This window comes from Falco biarmicus, chromosome 2 (genome assembly GCF_023638135.1).
Source record: "Falco biarmicus isolate bFalBia1 chromosome 2, bFalBia1.pri, whole genome shotgun sequence".
NCBI lineage: Eukaryota > Metazoa > Chordata > Aves > Falconiformes > Falconidae > Falco > Falco biarmicus.
In genome coordinates, this window is record NC_079289.1 from 21,520,894 (window position 1) to 21,533,827 (window position 12,934).

Sequence of the window (12,934 nt, forward strand, 5' to 3'; positions counted from 1 at the left end):
TCCTATTGTGCTTGGTTTTGCCAGCAGAAAAGAAAAAAAACAACACACCAGTGCACAACATACACCATTTCTTCCTCTCTAAACCTCAATGAAGAGAGAAGTAGCAGTAGTTTTCTGTCATGTATTACAGCTGCCTAGCAAACTGACCTGCATGTCTGACTTGCAGAACTTCATGGAAAATTGTCAATTCCTGTTGCAGACAAAATTATACAGCATCTTTTTAAGAAAAGCTTATAGCTACACTATTCTCCCGTCTTGGGAGGAAACTTTAATGTAATGAAAACTTTGAAGTGAGCCTTGGGTTTGTTACAATGGCCTAACCTGATTAGAAATCATGCAAACTCTTGTTGCTCTTTAGCTGTATTCCCCCACAGGCTGTATTGTAGCTCTCTAACCAGTCCCACAGCATTGAATGATGTCATGGGATCTGCAGCTCAGCGAGATGAAAGGGATAAAGCGGAACCCGCTGGCACTGGGGAAAGCTTCCAACACACAATCCACAACACAGCTTGGGAACTCAAAAGCTACAGATCCAGCCACTCAACTCTAAGCATTTCAGAATCGTGTGCACATTCTCCAGGCACAAGAAAGGAAAGGGGGGTGGGGGGTGGGGGAAGCTAGTGATCGATTTTTAACAAAAGAACTAGAGTACTGAAAGGCAGAATTTCAGAGTGCAACTACCTGCTGGAAAAGGAGCTCTTTTTCCTCTCCAAAGCACTGCCTTTGATGTATGGCAACTGATCACTGATCAGATTACAGGCATTTGGTCTCAGTGCTCGTCTGCCTTTGATCTGCATGGTTAATTTTATTTTCCCGGATTTGGAGTTTCGTCTGGGCTTGTGCTGACATACTTTTTTTTTTTTTTTTTTTTTTTTTTTTTTAAGGAGGTAAAAGCATTTAATACAGAAGCTCTGGCAGTGTGAAATTAGGCTGCAGAAAGCCTGGGCACTGGAAAACTTCAACAGATAACAGGTACTGTATTTTGTATTTTTTTGCAGTTTTTTGTTGCAAGATGTTAAGAAATTATAAAGCTCACATAAACAATAATACTACATATTGTGAGTGCAAAGTTTGAAGGATTATATATAATTTATGCAGCAATTCAGCCAGCAATACTGAGAATAGACTAGGATGTATAAACAATTGAAAATGAAGCAAAATAATAATAAAAAAATGACTATTTTGGGGGTATGTAAGATTTTGGTGTGTGCTGCTCAGTCCTACTGTCTATAGATTTGTAAAGTTATATTTGAATACAAGTATTACATGACTTAGGGGAGTGTTTATTTTCTAAGAAAAGACCAACCATATTTCCTACACTGTGTATACTTTAATTGCCCTCAGTGCGTTTATTAAACTGTGACTTCTTCCAGCAACACTTTTAATCCTAGCAGTTCCATACCTGAGATGAAAAAAGTCTCCTCTTCCACAAGTTATTAGAACTGAATTTATAAACATAACATCCTTATATACAAAAGGGAAATGGTTTTATCTCAAGATTGAAGAAATGATAGTTCAACTATACCATATGAAAAGAAATCTTGACCATAAAAGTAACATTTGAACCTGATGATAGAAGGTTTCTTTAAGACATTTTAATAAATATATTCAAGAAATATTAAGCTTATCTAGAGCAAACACCTGGTTTTGATGAACTTCATGGAAGTTTTGCTCCTATTTCATTGAAGAAATTTCCATTCACAGTATTTTATATTCTGTTCCTCAAATTCATATTGATAAACATGTACTGTGTTTAAGAAAATTTAAGACATCTATTCCAGAAATTCGTTATAAAGGAGCAATCATCAAGAGATTTAGGATTATTTACTACACATTTGCAGTTTTAAAGGTCCAGATTTTTGGGTGAGCTTGGGCTAAATCCGTAAGTGTTCTCTGCAGCTGTAGTCAGTCTGTTAAAATAAGACTCAAGCTTCTTCTGTAGGTATTTAAATATAATTTATATTTTCAGAAGAACTTAGAACCCATAATTGGGGCCAGACTTCCAAAGAAGTTCAACATTCCAGACACTGAGCTCTTTGAAAATCTAGTCTTAATGGTGGATAGTGAGTTCTTCTGAAATACTGACTTTAGATGTATATTCTTAAATCTAAATTTAAGTGTATATACATCTTAAGTACATCTGTTTATTAACAAATTGCAGCTAAAAGCCAACAGAAGTGATAGCTGTTAAGCACTGTTAGGAGTGTTACCAGTCCACAGGACCCTCAAGATGTTAGTATTTCAGTATGCACCATAGTAACATGCAAACTCCAATTTTAACAAATTAAGTTATCAACACTTCCCAATAAATGTAGTCAGCTTTCATTAGTCAGTCTGCAAAGTTTGTTTCGTCTAATTAAAACTATATTTGTATATATAAATTTTAAATTTACTGACTATCAAGAGATAATATGCCAGGCACAGATTAACTAGGCCTGACTTGGTATCATTTAGTTTTCTATACTACCAATTAATTCGTATTCTGACTTAACAAGTCAATTACATTATAAGGAAAGTAATTAGCACTCCATGAATAATGTGCATATAGCTGACAAGGAAGAATATTGTTTAACACATAGCCAAAGCAAAATTTAGTATTTTTCCTTAAATGACGTTGATATACTGAAACGTCTCTGTAACCCTGGAAAGATGGTTTTATTTATTAATTCTATACTTCACTGATGAGTTTCTCTACCTTTCCAGTCTTGTCTTGTTTGTTGCTACTTTTCTAACATGCACACTTACTTTATGAGGAAAATTGTTTCCAAACCATACCTGTTTGCTGTAAAGTAGAAAGAGAAGCAAATCTTAAAAATAATGTAAGGATTCTTTTTCCTCAGAAGTCAAAATAGCTATGTGAGTCTAATACAATTAAACTATCACTCTGAGAATCTGACCTATCACACAAATGGGTAAAGTGCATAGAAGTTACACTGGTTAATCAGATAGGTTACACTGATGAGTAGGACTCACATATAAAAATGTTTGCAATATTTAGGCCCTAGAAATGCATTTCAGAAAGAAAAGATTTTTTAATTTTGTAAAAAGTCCCTAGGATTTTAGATAATCTTCCCACATATGATGGGCGTTAACCCGTTTAAACTGAAAAATATCTTTGCTTGTCTATATGTAAAAGACTGAAATGAAAGCACAGTTGGGCATACTGAAGTATGGTGGGGAGAGGATTTTCAGCATCTTTGTTATTTTAAATAGCAGTTCTCTGGCAGTTTAGTCTTTCATTGATCTGACTTTTAAAGATTAAATAATAATAATAATTCTTGGCACTTGCGACTTTGCTTTTCCAAAGTGCTGTATAAACATTAATTAATCCTCAGGCTTAAGTCTTTAGAAACAAAAAGTTCACAATGCTTTTTCAAACAAATCTGACTAGGAAACTCACAAGTATATCATTTGCTTACTGAAATAGCTTGAGCAATTTCTGATTATAAATAAAGCCATTTCCAAACAGTGTGTCTTAGGTAACATCATAAACATATTTTAAGGTTTGTAATAGTTAAGACTATCAAGAGACATTGCACAGTTATACTGACACCAGTTTCCAACAGCTGTCATAACAAGAATAGATCTATCTCACAGTTGACTGGGGGAACCGTGTTAGCATTTGAGATATGGAGATAACAACTTCCTATTGCTGTACAATTTCTGCTTCCACATCAGCTACGTCTCGCAACTTAGTCTTATCAAAGGGGTCAGCCAAAAGGACTTTCCAAATATTTCTTTTCTGCTTTCTCTGTTGTAGTGAGAATCTCTGTACGTGCATCTGTACTAGTTGCTCTAACAGTTCACTTCTTCCATTTCCTTAGAAGCATCATGATTTTAAAAAAATAAACTGCAATTTTCAACACCTTTCAATAATGAATGCAACTAAGTCATCCATTTTACATTTAGAGGAAATCTATTACATGATATAATAGAGACTTGAATGTTTTAAATGTCACTGTTACAGACTACACATTGCTCTTATTTCATTAGCACAGTAACCCCCTGTCCGATGAGAAGATCTTAATGTTCCTTTATATGGTAATCCTCAGTGTTTAGTCAACACTTTAAGAACTCTGGTATATTTTACTATGCTTGTCTAACTATACTACTTTAAAACGAGTATCTGAAACACACGTGATGACTCAACTAAGAAAAACTCATGCAATACGTTTCACTAGTGTCTACAGAAAAGAGATAATATACAAAACAGTTGTCTGTAAATAGCGAGAGGATGTAGCATGCTCAGTGCTGTGCAGCAGCTGCCATTCACAACAGATGTGCTGCCATTGCGTCGTAGTATGGCATTCCTCACTGAAATTCAGCCTCTTGCGGCATTTCTTCTGGCAAGGGTCCTGAAGCAAAACTCTTCTTTGAAGGCCTTTTATAAGATAACTACATGAAACCCTGTAAAATCTGTGTTAGTAATTTTTTTTTAATTGAAAACAACTAATTTTGCAGCAAACATTTTTCTCTTTGCCAACATCTTGCTGTTTTTCAGTAAGTGCTACTTGTTTTTAGAAAAGTCCACGTGACTGGCAAACTCCAAAATTCTATCTCTGTGAGAAGCTCCCAAAAGTTCTGTTTATTTGAAAATGCTTTACAGCCAAGTATATCCATTGGTTCATTCTCTGCAGAACCTAACTCCGTTCCCAGTGTATCCATACAGTCGTCTAGACTGCAGTGGTATCATTAACATTTTCATTTGAACTAATGACCTGAAATCCCTGCAGTAGCAGCTCTCCAAGGTCTCCAAGATTGGCTTCATCAATGTTGGAGCATCACTAACTTGAGGAAAGCTCCTAATTTACATAACAGTAAGCAGCAGTAAAGCACACTCTTTCTAGTGATGGAACAGTTTGTTCTCTGTGAAGGGCTGGATTTCCGCACTTGCATTTGGTATTGACGCTTTGCTTATAGCTGAGTAACTTGCTACTTGCAGAATGGAAAAACATTTCAGATTCTGAGCTAGCAAGGGAAAAAAGCTACTCAGGTAGTTTGGAAAGGAGAATGCAGAGGGCCTCCATCTCACCCTTTGTGTGGGATAGGCAGAAAGGACTTTGGTGAGTTACAAGGCCTCTTTCTACATGCACCTGAACAGCAGCAAAAAGTTTTGCCGGGCCTGTTTAACCACAGCCCAACAGTCCGGGGCTGGGCAGCTGTAAGCACCACGAAGCCAGGGCTCGTGAGGGAGATCACAGCACCAAGGCTGCGCCCCCAAAGCCCAGGCTGCCTCTGGAGACCGCACGGCGGCTGTGGCCTGTGAGGAGCCACCCAGGCGCACACAGCAAGTCAGCGCCATCCTCCCGGCAGGATGAAAGGGACCCCAGTGCCTCGCCAGGGGCCCAGCCTGGCTCAGCACCGCCGGCACAAGCCGCCAGGGCGGGCAGCCCCCGCCGCAGACGAGACGCCCCCTGAGGCGGCGAGCGTTCAGCGGCCCCTCCCGCCGCCTCGCCCGCGCGGCCCCTCCCTCCCGCGGCTGCCTCCGAGGGCGCGCGCCTCCCCGCCACGGGGCACGTGGGCCGGGGTGGCCGCCGATTGGCCGCCTCCGGTCACCTGAGCCCGGCGCCCCCCGGCGAAGGAGGGAGGGGAGCGGCGCGGCGTTGCCGGGGTGACGGGGCGGGCCGGAGCGAGAGGAGGTGAGGGCGGGAGCGGGGCGCGGGGCGAGCGCTCCTCGGCGGCGGCCGGCACCCCGCTGCAGCGGCCGGTGGGCCGCGGCGTGGCAGGTGGGTGCGTGGGCGACCCGGGCGGGCCCGATCCCCTCAGCCTCGCAGCGTGCCTGGCCCTCTCCCGCCGAGGCGCGCCCCCTCGCCTCCTTCCGCGGGCAGGAGGCAGGCGCTGAGGCGAGGGTGCGGGGAGCGGGGCGGCCACGGCGGGGAAGCAGCGGCGACCCCGGGGCTCCCCCGCCGCCCCCCGGGGCACCGGCCGGGCTGGGCGCTGGCCCGAGGCGTGCCGGGCCCCCGCGGCCGCCTGGCACCGGCCCGCCCCGGCCACTCGTTGGCGTGGGGGCGGTGGGGGAGGTGATGGGAAGGAGCCTCCGCGGAAGGCGCGGGCGGGGGGCGGAGGGGAGGGCCTGGCTGAGACCCTTCCTCGCCGGGATGGCCCCGGCTCCGCCGCTCTGGAAGCGGCCCCTGCGCCCCGCCGCGTCCCGCGGCGGCGGGTAGGGAGGGCACCGCGCAGCACAGCAGCGCCGCTGATGTTGCGGGGTGTTGCGGGTCGCGGCAGCCCCGCAGTAACTCCTCCGCGCTCCGCAGTGCGGGGAACAAAAAGCCCTTGGAAGCAGGGCGTTCTTGCTCACAAGCTGTTCTCGCGTCTGCTGCATAAATAAGTTGCTGTTGGCTTCCAACAGTTTCGGAGCCGGAGTTGAAGGAACAGGAGCTAGTAACTTTTTCTCTTGTCTGGTAAGAGGTTGAACAGTTACGAACCCAGTTACGGTTCTGTTGAAAAGCCTTTGATTTTACCTGACGTCTGTCTCCATTAATCTATCCTTGGACTGAAAGTTGTAGTGAAAAGTCTTGATACTTAATACCTATGTAATGCTTTTATACTTACTTTAAATGAATGCATTTATCAAATTAACAAGGGTCCAGTAGCATTTAATAGGAGCAAAAGTGGCCAATTGATTCAATCTGTAAGTAGGTTTCTTCTCTCTCAAGCACACCTTCACTATCACATGTAAAACAAGTTAGGTATGATACTTGGAAGCTTTTTCCATATAAGCAAATGGTGGTGGGCTTTTGGGTTTTTTTTGTTTGTTTGTTTGTTTTGGAAATGGAAGTAACCCTGTTTATTAGTCGTAAGATGTTTAAATAGTTGAGTAGTCAAGAAATTACTTTTTCATGATTTCCACAACTTGCAGTTGCAATCCTAATAAAAGAGAATGCTGAGAATGGAAGTAACTGGTGTTTGTGCTGTTTAAGACATTGCATGCTATCCAAAACTGCTAGAGTGGCTGGATAAATGAAACGTGTTGGCATTGCAACATTGCAACAGTAACTGTATTAACCAGCCCAATGCTTTATAATTCATGATTTTTTTAAAATTACTTTGCAAAGGAACTATTAGTATACCTTGGTATAGATGAGATATGACTGTAATACTGGCATTTGCATTTTATTGTATCACTTACATATCTGAGTACAAATATGTACAAATGCAGCTCTGTGCTGAGGTTTCATCTAGCAAACTAGTGTCTCCTAGAACCTGAGATGCATGAGAGGTATTAAACAGAAGGAGCAATTATTTTTTTACCGCAGTTTTGATGCTGAAGCATGAAATTGTTCATTGTTTGTATGAGTAGTCTCATCACCTTCAAAGGGGTTAGGAGATCTGGTGTGAATCACAGGTTATGATGCTCTAAAAAGCTTTGTTTAAGTGTAGGAACAGTGTCACCACACTGCACCTTTGTTACGATATTTCAGTCTAATTTCTAATTAATGATAGTCTGGATCTGGTGAGGGACATGAATGGTAAACCATTTTACATAATTTTACCAGCATGGTTTTGAACATCATTTGTAAGTAGAAAAAATGGGGATAAATTACGTAGTTCATGCTCATGTTTTGCTTGATTATATGCTTTTTGATAGACTGGGATATAATACATTCTGTAAATGCTGTATATGGTAGTGAAGGCACTGTAGGGATGCTGCTTTGGGGTGTACAATTATTATCACCATTATTCCTGTAAAGTCAGGTACTTCCGCTAACATAACTTAAAGCATATAGTACTCAGGAGCACAGATATTACCTGGCTATGTGTAAATCTCCCTTCTCTCCCGGTTTGGCCCCTAAAATAGATACAAGTGTGTTCTGCCAGCACCGACATTCCAACTTTAATCTGCTATCTCTGTGTTTACAAAACTAGAAATATATTCACAGATGCCTAATTTTGTACAATTTCATGTATGGCATCTTCTGAAAAATACAGATTTATTCAATGCTGTATTGAATATGATGAATGCTGCTTGGCTGACAGTATTAGTTTTTCCCCCACATGGGCCTTCTCAGAGCAGTTGGAGCAAATGTGGTCAGACAAGACCTCATTTACTTCACAAAGGGGAAGAGCACAAGGGTTGTAGGCAGGGTGTAGAGGGAAGGTGTTCTAAACATATGAGACAGAATAACAATGTGTAGCTCTGTAGTGGAAGTTCTTGTCCCTACCTTGTTCCCTTTGTCTCTGTCATTGCAGCAACATAAGTACTTTCCCTTCTCTTGTTTCTTGCCCGTGGGGCACTGACTCTGCTAAAGCCATCTGCCACTCCTTGCCATTTTATTGCATGCAGTTGACAGCTGCAGGTGGGAAACAGGGTGGTTAGAAGGGAGCCGAGATGCAGTTCATTGAATACCAGAGACCTCTGTTGGCAAGATGAGATGATTATATTTTCATTCCTCTCTTACCCAGAACTCCTCAGAGTACTCTTTGTGAGTGTTACAGAGAGCAGGAAAAGTGGTCAAGTATGAATGTAAAAGCAAATATGGGAAACTTAAAGATCTAGGAAAGTTAACGTGAATTTGGAATTGGGACCCTTCATCCCTTCTGAGGGTTCCCTCAGAAGGTGGATGGCATTGCTTTTGAAGTGTTGGTGCTCCCATGTATGAGAAACCAGCTAGTAGGTCATAATGTAATCATGCTGCCTCAAGTCTTGAAGTGATGTGTCTTTCATGGTGAAATGTTATTTTTTAGAAGAGAAGGAAGAAATATTTTTTTCTGGTAAGTTGGCTTTGAAATTGAATGATGACAGCTGCTCAAGGCAAGCAAGTTAACATAGGAATGGATTTTGGAGGACAGTGGGTTCAAGAACCCAGGAAGGCTGGAAGTTCTTACTTCCACAATGCATTTATTACGCATTCCTAATTTATTGTTTGATATTGCCCTCTTTATACATATGCATAGTAGCCCGCTGCCACCAACCCTAGAACTATGCTGTCACATTTCTTAATGGAAGTTCGTATCTTGAGTTCTGAACATTACTAATGAGGATTCCTTTTCCCTGAGTATTTTGGGCAAGAATATTACTGTTAACTGAAAAAGATGCATTTGGAATGATTTACTGACTTCAACCTATGTCCACAGTTTTCTTTCATTGAATAAAATTGAGCATAACTGAACTCAGCATTGTAAATGTTGGTATCTGGACAAGAACAAATCATCTTCAAATGTATCAAACTTCTATTTGATCAGACATTTTGGAAGAAAAATCTTTCATTACTTCTTGCTTGCATGTATATGAGGTGAATGACTTGCATCCAACAGACATCAGTGTAATGCCACTTGATACCAAGAGGGAACAGATTTGCCCAATGGCAACCTATTATGAAGTGCTGCAGTGTTGGCTTTTTGAGCAAGGGCTTTTAACCAAACTGGAGATAGAAATGGGAAGTGAGCAGCTGGCACAAGTTGTCTCCTTTGGGACTAGTTTTCAAGACAAGGAGTTATTAATGTGCCGTAACTATTTGCATTATTTTTATCAAAATGTTGTCATGAAAAGATAGATTTTATTTTTTTGTACAATAATGTTTTTTTCTTGTTGTATACCATTAAATTTCTTTCTCATATGTTATAGCCAGTATATATTCTTTGGGTTTTTTTGGTAGGAACTGGGACAATAAGCACAATGATTGCATGATACAATACCACAGGCATTCCTACATGTCTGCTGAAATGATTTGAACATGTTTTGGTGCCACTAAACCTACTGAAGGTTAAGGCCATAGACCTGCAATTTATTTCTAAAGATGTATTGATTATAAAAGACAAGGTATCTAGAAGATATCTCATATGCTATCGTAGACCTAAAGCTATGAGATTTCATCATACATGAATGATCAGCCAACAAATTGGGAGATCAGTAAAACGTGTAGATGAGTTGGAGCAGTCCGTGATAGTTTGATGCCAGTTTCAAAGCATTAGATTTTGGAAATTTACCCTAGCTTTTGCAGCTCCTGATGTTTGAAGGTATTGGATTTGGCAAGAGTGTTATAAAGGCAGTAGAATTACATAGAAAATATTTCACAGGTGCAATAAAATGTCCACACCTAAGTCAACAAACTGTGTTCACCGTGCTTCTCCATGTGCTTTCTGTGTTCTAAAAGTCTTTGAGGTACATGCTGTAAGATCATCATAACAGAAACAGCAACTCCAGAACTGAAATACAAGCTGTAAGCATGACCAACACCATTTGTAATACTGCTTGTTACTCTGTACTACCTTCTGTTAAGAATGGCATTTGTTTTTTAATCCAGTTGTGACTCCAGAATATTACAAACATAAAAATACATCATTAGCCTTGTTTCAATATTTGTTTTAATAAGTTGTTTACATGCTGATTTTTTTTATAGTACTAAATCTTCATCTTACTGCATATTGGAAAAAATGTATAGGATGAATATTAGATTCATGTAGTGAAGCCACATAGTTTTGTTGTAGTAATATGGGAAGTACTAAATCTGTTGGCCTGGTAATCAGGCTGTTCTTAATTTTCTTTATTTTTCTGTACTTCAGGTGACCTGCTCAGAAAAAATACAGGCTGTTTAGGTTATGTCACAGCTCCGTGTTTTAGATCATTATGCTTAGTACAGCTCACCAATATCGTTTGTATCGACAATTCTACATGAAACTTGACAAAAATATACAGTTATTATGATATTCAGTTTCATTTTGGGTATGTCACACATCTATTTTCAGAAGCAGAAGTAAATCTTCAAATTTGAAGTAAAACATACTTTTAATCTTCTAAAGAATCCTAGTGTTAAAATGCTGGTAGTATTATACAGATTATCATAATTGCATTGTAACTGCTATGCTTTATTTTTTTAAGAATAATGTTATTAAGGAATATAATGACTATAAATGTATATGACCTGAAATAATCACTCGACATTCAGTTTTAAGCAATTCAGTTATATTTACAGCTTGATTTCACTTGGACACTTACATAAAGTTTTGCCTCCTGTAGCAATTAAGAAATATAAAGTGTTTATTTTTTTCCACTGAATACCATTATATGAAATTAACAAGTCAATGGAGATTTTTCTTCCAAAATTCTTTTGTTTCAGCATGATTCTTTGAATTAAAATTTAATCAGTTTATATTATTTATCTTTTAGATTTTCAGCTTTATTGTCTTCTCTGAATCAAGTGAAGTCAAGCTTGTTTTGCAGGACTGCTTTTCTGTAATACTATGTAGAGTTGTTTATTGTATTACTATACTTAGTTCTTTTTTAATCTTTTCATAACATTAATGCTTTTGAATTTCTGTAGCATTCCAAACTGTATAAAAATTGAACAGCAGCTATCTTACATCTGTCTTGATACTTTTTTTCAAGGTTATTGAGGTGCAAAGTCTCACAGTTTTCTTGTCTGATCTGTTTTTACTTAGCATATCTTCAGTTACTATTCAGCCAGAAGATACATGATGGGTGTTTTTATCCTTCTTGTTTCTTTCCAAACATGGATGAGAAACATTTCTTGAAATTTGAGTTCCCTTAACAGTATTTTCACTGTCCACTGATGGGTTTTTAAAATTTATTGTCTTCAGTTTTCCATGTTTCTGTTTGTTCCACAGTACTTTTTGTGTCAAATTGCTCTATTGAGGTAATCCAAAATTCTTTCTGAGACTTTCCATTTTATCTCTCTCTGCTTCTCCCCTGCCACTCTGCCCGGACATAAAAAAGCAACCTATGTCAGTATGTATTTGTATTACTTGATGGTATGTCTTCTTTTTTACCCATGTTGACATGCATATAATCTGATAATTGTCATTGGCTCATTGACCATTACCATCACTAAGTGAGAAATAACCATAAAAATGTAATCGTGGCTTTCCTGTAGAGTGCTGCTTGACACACCTCTTTGCCTGTTCTGTTCTTCCTAGCAGACTTTAGCTCTTTTTATACTTTACACAATTTATCTTAAAAGATACCACTAGTGCCACTGAAGTTTACTGTCTTTGTACTAATTAGAATTTGTTAATTAGGGTACTCATGCAGTAACATGTAAAATTATGTGTTAGTTATAGTTTATGCTCATTCTGGTCTATATTTAAGTGCATTATGCTTCTTATAGTCCCATATTTCAAAGCATTTCACAACTGTTTTTAGTATTCTACTTTTCTTGTGTTTTGGGTTCCATCCTTTCATTTGTCAGTCTCTTCTACTCCTAAATGATAAAAATTACTTACTTTATCTTTAAAAAAAATGTAATTAAACATCAGTCATTAAGCCCTGAAGTAGGTCAGAGAAACATTATTTTTCATATCTGTCTGAAAGTAGCATTATATTACTGTCAGAAGGTATGCAAATTAGGATCAAATGCAAATGGCATGTTATGTAAACTGGATTTATTTATTACTTTCTTGATACTGTTGCTATATAGTTTGGAATTCTGAAATAAAAGTTACACCTACATTTCCAGGTAACTGACAAAAAGTAAGAAACTAAAGATTAACACAAAGACTCAAATAAACAAAAGAAAAGTAAGCAGAGAAAAAATATTCTGTTGGCCGAGCACAATATTCTGAATGACTGTGGGGGTGTAGTTTGTTGATGTAATGATCAAAAAAAAACCTAATCAAAGTTAGAAATTCCTTTACATAACTGTTTCAAATGGTTCCCCTTCAGGTTTTTTTTAATCATTTATTTGTTAGCACTCTTAAAAAATAATTAAGCAAGGCTTTATGGACTGTTCTTTCTTCTTTATCTGAGATTATGATAAAAATTGTCTGAGGATGTGATTTGGTTATGCTGTTTGAAAAGTCTTCTGTAATAGCCTTTGCCTACCAGATCATAAGCAACCATGTTAACATATCTTTAGAAGTTAATCTCCCTTAGGTAAGTGATGGAAACAGATCCTGTGCATGCTTCTAGTTCTGCACTTCTGAAGTAGAAGGGGTTATCTTAGATGCTACGCAAACCCATTCTGCTCCACACTGTGAC

The 12,934-nt window shown here is 39.3% G+C and overlaps 1 protein-coding gene across 2 annotated transcripts in view; it reads left to right on the forward strand.

Annotated features, from left to right (window-relative positions):
• The first annotated feature begins 481 nt into the window (after positions 1-481).
• TNFRSF19 (TNF receptor superfamily member 19) overlaps positions 482-12,934 on the forward strand; it is a 58,216-nt gene continuing 45,763 nt past the window's right edge. Inside the window, exons 1-2 of one of the 2 annotated variants that reach the window (XM_056329705.1) lie at positions 482-728; positions 885-972. The gene's annotated coding sequence lies outside the window, so the exon portion shown is untranslated. Of the gene's footprint in view, positions 729-884; positions 973-5,623; positions 5,727-12,934 lie in introns of those variants that run through there. The other variant, XM_056329706.1, reaches the window with a different exon arrangement.